Source organism: Lactuca serriola, chromosome 2 (genome assembly GCF_051521515.1).
Source record: "Lactuca serriola cultivar US96UC23 chromosome 2, Lser_US96UC23_V15, whole genome shotgun sequence".
In the NCBI taxonomy this organism is placed as follows: Eukaryota; Viridiplantae; Streptophyta; class Magnoliopsida; order Asterales; family Asteraceae; genus Lactuca; species Lactuca serriola.
In genome coordinates this window covers 161,561,021-161,570,460 of record NC_136409.1, presented here as the reverse complement: position 1 = coordinate 161,570,460, position 9,440 = coordinate 161,561,021, and the positions used below count along the sequence as shown (strand labels likewise).

General features: G+C 36.5%; 1 non-coding gene across 1 annotated transcript; it reads right to left on the bottom strand.

Moving 5' to 3' along the window:
- Window positions 1-1,760: 1,760 nt before the first annotated feature.
- LOC145091043 (U2 spliceosomal RNA) lies at window positions 1,761-1,956 on the bottom strand. The gene has a single exon (XR_013701933.1). It is a non-coding gene; the product is annotated as a U2 spliceosomal RNA (small nuclear RNA).
- Window positions 1,957-9,440: the final 7,484 nt, after the last annotated feature.

Sequence of the window (9,440 nt, the reverse complement as noted above, 5' to 3'; positions counted from 1 at the left end):
TGCTAATTAACATATAATACTAAGGGTCACACTAACAACAACTTCATACAATCGATTATTTATTAGAAATTATAAATTGGGAAAATATTTATTTCATGGAAATAATTATTTCATAACACAAGTAACATATTATTTCACATGGTATGAATTAATAAGTCATGCACAACCTTTTGGACTAGTTGAATCCTTTAGTCTTTTACCTAAAGACAAATTTTATATTTTATAAAACTTGGGTGTATAAAATTTAAACCTCTCTCTATTTCTTTAGTCAAAACCGTAGCTTCTTTAGAGATAAATAAGTTATTCTCTTTTGATTAAAATAAGGAAAACAATGCATGGGTTAGAAGCATGGGGATACAAGTAGCCTTAGGTGCATGGAGTGCTTAATGGGTTAAGGAATTATGGGTAATATTCTTGCTTTATGAAGGATTTAGAGGCTTTCATTTTGGAGAAACTCTCTTGCATGCATTTTGGCCGAAAATCTCTCATCTCTCTCACTCTCTTACCTTCTTGCAAAGTGTTGAAGTATTGAAGTGTTACTTGCATTCTTTCTTTAAGTCATAATTTTGTTTTGACTTAAAGCTTAAGAGTTGTAACTAGCATTACATCATGTTGATGAATTGTTGTTGTCTTTTGTTTCTACATTCTTCATCAAACTCAAGCCTCCCAAGAGGATTCAAAGGTTGTTATCATCTTCCTTCTTCTATGGTTTTCTTTTTATTTTTTCCATAACTTGCAAGTAGATCCTTGGTGAGTTGTAATTTGTTATTAATTTCAAAATTTCCAAGACCAATCAAAAATTTTAGAAACTTATGTGTATCTGTTGCCAGTAGCCTTGAGATCGGTTGCCAGTAGCGAAAGCATAAAAGACTAATAGAAAATTTTAGAAACTTATGTGTATCTCTTTCCAGTAGCCTTGAGATCGAGAAATTGAACAACAAGTTCCGGTCAGATGATGATTCTGGAGTAGGGTTCGACAGTATCACTAATATCGCATCTGGACAAACCGATTTCGCCATCTCTTCTCGCTACACAATATTAAAGATCCCATAAATGGGAATTAAAATAACAAAAAATGATAAACGAGATAAACGATAAACGGGAAGAGGAGTAAGGAGCTTTTGTATAAGTGGTTTTAGTTTGAAATTGTTGTGGTATGTGGTTAATCGGAACCAAAATCTCTGAATCAATCGGTTTGGTCCATCGTCGCTTTTAATATAACTGGCAGATGACGATGGAAAAGATATTGGGTATCATGGAAAAAGACGACGACGATTGAAAAGAGACTGAAACTTATAGATGTTGTCATTATGTATGCTAAGCTAAACAGAAGTTGTACGACATCCATCATTGATCAACAATTATGAATACCATGCTTCCAGTTAAAGCATAGTCAGCACTAGTACCATCACCATCACCATCACATCCACTTGGTCTTGCTTGAAATTTTCACCGGTGTTGGCATTTTCGCATTCATACTTCAGTCAAAACCTTAACACAAACAAAACTCATGCCAGGATAAGTTTTCAAGGTTGGTCAATTTTCCGACGAACATAACATAACTTACAAGGATCAACCCCGACTATGTAAGATCTTCTTGGTTTCTCTAATGGTTGAATCGCCATTAGCGACAAACGTCATGATGGCCTAGAAACGATCGCAAGTGACGGTGACGACCCTTCTATCGGTTTCGGTTGAGCCCCGTAAACTCGCCAAACTTGAGGCTTCTAACTTTAACCAAAGTTTAAACTATTGATTTGGAGGGGTGCGCCATGCCAAGGCAATAGTGCAATGCCAAGGCAACACTCAAAGACCCCAATAGCAAGATATTGTGACAGATCTTTCCCCATAAAAAATAATATTAATATCGAGTGGGCCGATGATCCACATATAAGATATTAAACTGATAAGAGCATATACTACACTTGATCTTAGCCAAAAGGCCGAGAAAGGTATGATTTTTTCGTAAGGGATAAGCCTTCCTTTTTAAAGCTACTCAACATTCTCTGTTTTATTTCCTTGAGGCGATGTAGGACTTATTAAATTTTCCCATGTATTATTATTTTATGCTCTCACGAAACTAAATACATTAATGGCTTCACTCTCGGAAGTGCAATATCTTACCTACCAAAGGTTGTTATCATCTTCCTTCTTCCATGGTTGTGTTTTTATCTTTACATAACTTGCAAGTAGATCCTTGGTGGGTTGTAATTTGTTATTAAGTTTGAAATTTACAAGACTCCCGTTGCTATTATTTTAAGTTTTTAGAAACTAATTTTGAACAAAACCTAATAGACTTAGTGATAATGATACTAGGTTACGTCAAAGGAAAAGATAGTTGATAGAAGCGAAGTGTTGTTCGAGTTTCGAGTCATCACTTTATCAAGTGTGTGCATAGTTACTTTCATCTTACACATATATATGAAGTATTTAAGATAATTACATGGTATATGTGCTTATTATTTGTGTTCCTAATATATATGCTAGATTAACTATTTATATATGTTTTACTCGATTTAAACTGTATATGTATTTTATGCCTATAAATATATTGGGTAAAGATGGGTAGATGAAAGATGATATAGATGGTGAGAGATGAATGATGATATTGATGATGAGAGATGAAAGAAGAAATAGATGATGGGAGGCCTTGACTTTAAAGATGACATCATTTAGCAGAATATAAATGATAATCATAGACTATTCTAGATAGTCCAGTGGAACGCTAGTAGGATCACAACCTGTAGGTGTTTGTAAATCGTGTGTTCATCAGATGTACTCTAAAAACCCATTGACATATATTGTGGGTGAACTCCCTATAATAATATTGTCAATAAAGAAGATGATCCCATGGACTTAGTGCCTAATAGATAAATATTGGAAACTATGGACTTAATGCCTAATAGATAAACACTAACAACTATAGACTTAGTGCCTACTAGATAAACCATGGAAGCGATGGACTTAGTGCCTATTCCTTAGGACAAATCCTTAGGAATAAATATAGAAGAAAACCTACTGACAAGTATCATGGAGGAATACCTAAATTAGTATTGTCCGCATAGATGATCCTTAGGGTAGATCCTTAAGAATAAAGAAAATATATGGGATGGGAAATTGGGTTAATTGTTTGATGATTAAACATATTTAATTGTATTATTATGGGTTAAAACCCTATGTGCTCACCAGGATCCCAAGCTTGAACCACTCAGTTTCTTGCTTTACAGGTAGTGACACGAGAGCACACGTGTGATGATCAGATGAGAGATTTATGGATTATAGGCCAGTAGAATGATAGATGTTTGTAAGGCTGTATTATTTCCATTTATGCTTATATACTCTATTGACGATGACATCCTAACATTTTAAATATAAATAAAATACATTTCTTAGGAAATGATTTAATAGTATCATTATCATGATTTTTGGGAACAAATTTCACAATATCATTCTTCAAAATGGATACTCTGATTTTAAATAAGCATAAACAAATTGGTATTTTCTTGCTGTGAAATTGGGGATGCCACACTCTTGAACAATGCTCATGCGTTTCCGTCGCTGATGGATGGGCTTGTAAGTGGGGTGATTGTGTGTTCGTTGGTGTGAATGGTTTCATCTAAACCTAGGTGGTTGGTGTGAATGAAGATGATGGTGCAACCATCGGCTGTGTTGTGGTGGTGTACTATCCCTGTGATGCGGTACTAGTGACGTCATAGTGTGGATTGGGATCTAGGAGTCAGATGGCCCCGATGCAGTCCCTTCCGCTGCCATTGTTTTCGGTGGTTATGATGTAGCTTTATGTGTTAGTTGTCGCAACAACGGATGTCGCCAATGATGTAAAGTGGTAAACTGGGGTGACTCCGGTGATGACCTAAGGTGACTCCGGTGGGATTACCGCTTTGCAATCGAGCCTTGGAACACAAAAGGCAAACCTCGTCAACCGTTCTTCGGGAGGAGATCTCAGGAGGTTGCTCCGGCAATCAAGTCACTATATTCTGAGAAGGATATTGTGCGAGTATTAGCCTTGAGGAACTTACAATTTAGACGTATGGCTCTTGGACTTATATAGTAAGGAATGATCGTTGACTCCTTCTTTAGGGGACATGATTTTTAGTCCTGATACAACGCAAGTATGCCTATTGGTGGAGGTGTCCTTTGTTTTCTTACTCTGAGTTGTGATTGGTTCACAGATGATGTTGGTGGTGGTGCGTGCACCACCTAGGTTATCAATTAATATTGTGGTGGTGCCATCCCTAGGGGTGTGCCTTTCCAGGCACGGGATCGCTCTCACCCAGTCTCCAGCGTATGTTTCGAGGCATCACCGTCTGGCATGGCCCAATGGGCCGCTATAAATATGTATACATGTTTTTAATAGTTTTTTTATACAAATGTATTACAAACCCTAGTTGGATAAAGAAAATGATTAATGACCTAAGAAGATAACGAACTTGGGTTTTGTCCATATTTAAGTAACCATGTTTTTTTTAATAAGGTTTGACCAGTAAACTTGTTTTTACTTGTTTGACTTGTTTAAAATTGGGTAAGATTACTCGTAATTACCAGTGATATTACCATATTATGAACATGCCGAATAAGTTTATTGGTCAAACGTGTACGGAATGGCTGCCTAAATGTGGACAAAACCTAAAATCCGTTACCCAAAGAACCATTATGGAACGTGTGCGCTATACAGGTTTGTGTACTTTATTTTTGTATGACATGTGTACTTTATTTTTGAAAAAATTACAAAAATGGTCCTGGTGGTTTACCAAAGGTCGTAAACTTAGTTCCAACTAATTTTTTGATGCAAATGGTCCCTATGGTTTGCAAAACTTGTACGAATGTCCCTTTTTAATAACACCGTCAATATTCAATCGTTAGGCCATATCACGTGCCTCCCATGTTGGGGTATTTTGGTCATTTCTGATGGAAAGTGTGTCCAAGGTCATTAACTATTGGTAATATTTCTAAAAATAACAGGGTCCTTTTGGGTTGCCCTCAAGACCCAAATTGAGTAGAATAAATAAAGGAGAAATTGGTTTATTAATTATTATGGTTAATAATTAATTAGAAACGAATTGGAAATATATTTTGGGAATTAATTAATAGTTTAATTAATCAAAGGGTTGAATATTCATTAAGCGATAGTTGGTTGATCAAGAATGTTCCAGAACCCTTATAGAATTAAGGCTGGATGAAAACCATTACATCCCACATGGGAAAATGAGTGAATATTGTGGTTATGCTCCCATCCTACATAGGAAGGAGTACAAAACCTAGGAAGGGTTCCAAGGCTGTAAATAGGGCCTTAGGGATTTCATTCTTCCTTGCATCTAAGCTTGAAGTTTCGCCAACTCTTCTTCCTCATCCCATAGGGACGATTTCTAACCCTCTTAGGGTTTGTGAAATTGACCCTTCTCCTATTTATTTTTGTTCCACTCTTTAGAGTCATTGGGTGTGATACCATTAGAGGGATTCTGGTTTGGGTCCTCTCATCCAAGCAACTTCATGGACAATCAAGATCTCAAGCATGGAGATCAGGGGATACATAAGAGGTATGTTTTTCTTCTTTATGTTTTGTTTTCATAGGGTAGATGTAATTAACATGAAACCATAGATCCATAGGTTGCATGTACACTTAGCTATATCATAGTTTCAAATTTTCCGCTACCTAGTTTAGAGTGTATCTGATGCGTAGAAAACCCAACAGTGGTATCAGAGACATTGGTTCATGATTACATTCACCCTAGGTCCATATTTTCTGAAAATACTTGTTTGAAATTGAATGAAAGAAGAATAATTGAAAATTTCGTAAGTGTTAAAACCTACATAGGGCTCACGAGGTGAGCGCGATAGAATTAGGGTTTCGATTTTTCTTCAATTTTTAAAATTAGAAGTTTTATCAAATATGGATAAATACCAAATTTAAAATGTTTTAAATTTGGAAAATTGATAAATATTATTTAAATATGATTATTTGAATTTGAATATTTATTTATTATTTAAATAGTGAATTTAAATATTTAATATTATTTATAATAGAGATTTATAAATCTGAATATTAACCCCTTATGATTTATTAATTGTTACATTGTGTTCTCGCAATTAGTTAGAATTATTAATAGACAACTAAATTTAAAGAGTTTTAAGTTTGCCCCTTGTATTTATATATATAAGAACTGTATAATATATATATATATATATATATATATATATATATATATATATATATATATATATATATATATAAAGAAAGTTACAACATGCGCCCTCGTATGTTTTAAATATTGGCATTATCAGTCTTACCATGACTAAGCTTACCCATTCTGATGTAGGTGTTTAAGGAGGTCTCTATGATTTCTAATTGGGTTGGTTTTTAATATACTTCGCTCTTACCACCCTCACAGACCTATTGCATTTTGAGAATGGAGTTACCGAAAGGGTTTGATAGTGATAATGGTCAATCTAAAAGTATTCTAAATACAAGTATAAAATTTTTTTCGTTTTATTAATAGAATGTGATTCGCATATTTTCCATGAAAATTGCACATTCTCTTTATATTTTGTTGGTGGAGCTCGTGTGGTTAATTGACACATCAATTTAGAATATACTTGAGAATGATATGGAACTCGCGAATCTCAAGCGTAACTTGAGCCGCGGACCACACGATTTTGTATGGTCGATTCACTATCTATTCAGTGATCCGTGGCGACCTCGTCATTGAATCTAAGATGAACATAATCCAATATAACATGCCATTAATAGTCAATGAATCTCAAATATCTAGGAATTTGGTGGTGATCTAAATTGGAAATGGGATTTGCCTACCTAAATAACTTTATGGCGTGTTTATGGCATCCCTTTACACATCATGGAGCCAAATATGGATCCTAGCCTTCTTAAATAATTTTATTTAGGGTAATTATTTTTTAAGGATAAGTAAAACAAAATATTATGGAAATTGATATTGCATGATGTCTATAACCTTGTCCACTAAAATCTACTGCTTCAAAACCTCTGAGGATTAGCTATGACGATGATCAATCTTGTCTAAATTCGTAGTTTGGGAATAGTTCTCATAAAAAAAGGAAAGATTATACCTTTGATAAAGCTCTTCCTAGGTTACTCCAAAGATTGCATTATTGTAACACCCAAAAATTTCAAACCAATTTAAACTTTTAAAACATGTCAAGTTCATCAAAACATTACAACTTTGTTTCCAAATATTATTTATCAGAGTATTCCCAGAAATGTAAACATAATATGAGGAGTTGTATGATCATGCCTTCACCTTGCCACGATCCCCTGATGTACCTGAAACAATAAACTGAAACTGTAAGCCCGAAAGCTTAGTGAGTTACCCCCAAAATACCGATACACATACAGTCCACATAACCAAGTCAGCAATAACATATCATAACGAACTGAACGGAACAGCACATAACTGGTTTACAGCCCTACAAACTGTAATACCCATGAGCCCATAGTACGAGTCTCCCTTAGCCCGTAACTGGAATGCTCCTAGGATTTGTTGGCTACCGCACGAAGCAGTACAACCTCAACCCATCCCATATAACAAACACATAACGTAACCACTGAGCATGCAATAATCACATAACATCATAGGTAGTCCTACAGATCTACCTAACTGGCATAACCACTAGCATGCAACACTAACTCGTATTCAACCTCTAACACTGCTAGGATAACATATCCAATGGGCCGGCCTTGGTGCCTTAGACCCCTTAGTATAGTGAGGATAACTCACCTTGCAATTGTCGTCTGAAACTAGAAAGCTCGACTACTGGATCACCAACACGAACTCCACCACCTATAGTTACCATAAAACCCCTTTTTCACAAATCTCCAAATTACCTATTATACCCTCAGAAGTCAACTGGTCAACCCTTGGTCCAAGTCGAGGTCTACAGTCAGATTCAATAGTCCATGCTGACTCGACTCATCGAGTGCAGTTCACCGACTCGTCGAGTCCTTCCTGAACTCGAGAAGTCGTGGAATCCCTAGTTAGCTCGTCGAGTTCCCTTTTAACTTGCCGAGTTCAAATGTCCAAGAATTGGGAGAAACCCTGTCCGACTAGCCGAGTCTTAGAATGACTCCTCGAGTCCAAGGCAATCTTCAACGGACTCCCCGAGTTGTTCATCCAACTCGCCGAGTCCTTGCAGACCTTCATCCATGCAGACACTTTTAAAGCCATGGCAAGGTTCTGAATTACAGATCCAAGCTTCTAGGGCATGTTTATCATGTAAACTCGCAAACTTTACGTGCATGCAAGGCTTTAATACCCTTAAATGGAAAAACTAAGCTTACAATGAAGTCTCACACTTGAGGGAAGGCTCCTACCAGGAAAGGCTAATGACTTTATGGATCTAGAGGTCAAAGGGAGTCCAGATCTGAAGTTACAACTTCAGATCTTAGCTTAAACATGGGGAGCCTTTCTTAAAACCCATCCAAAAGAGGTCAAAAGAGAGATGAGCTAAAGGAACAACTTAATACCTTCTAGGGAGTGACAACTGATGAATCTCTTAGCTCCCCCACGAGTTCCTAGCCTTGATTTCCTTGCTCCCCCAAGTGTTTCCTTCTTCAAAGTTCCTCCTTCAAGCTTGAACACACCAAAAGAACACACACACACACACACAATTCAGGTCTTGAGAGGGACAAAGGGCAGTAAGGGGAGGCTGGGGGAGGCCAATGATCCTCTAAATAGGGTGCAAAACCCCGAGATTTAGGGTTTCATCAGCCAACTCCTACTCGTCGAGTCCCTTCTTGAACTCGGCAAGTAGCTCATTAAAATACGTGGCCAACCCGCTGCTACTCGACGAGTAGGGCAATCAACTCGTCAAGTAGCCCTTGAAATCAAGATTTCACACACTAAGTCAATACTTGAGAATCGGGGCGTTACAATTATAATCTATTATAAATAACAATTATCAAGTATATGTTGTAAACTGGCATATTGAAGTAAAATGGAATTTTCTTGAGTTAGGAGTTGACTAGGGTTAGTCGACTAGCTAACATGTGCGTATGATCAATTCACTATGATTTTGATATGAACAACTTGGAATGTCCATAAAGGAGTTGTGTAGCATGTTGAGGTTCCTTTTGAAACTAACATAGCCAATCATAGAAACTCAAATATCAAAGCACTCCCATAATTTTACTATCATGAATAGAAATGTCAAGAAGAAGAAAGACAGTTGCCAATGGGTTAAAAGGAGATTAGTGTTGGTATATGTAATCTAGGCCCAAACGTCATGGACAAAAGGAAGGCTTATTCTAAGACATATTCTGATAGGTATTCGTTCCCATAACAAGAAAAGGATAAGAAAGCATACATGCCCAAAATATATATTTGAGGTGAAAGGACCGAAACATGAAGAAGCTAAATTTGATCATGGATCACGATCCCTTGCTACTTTCC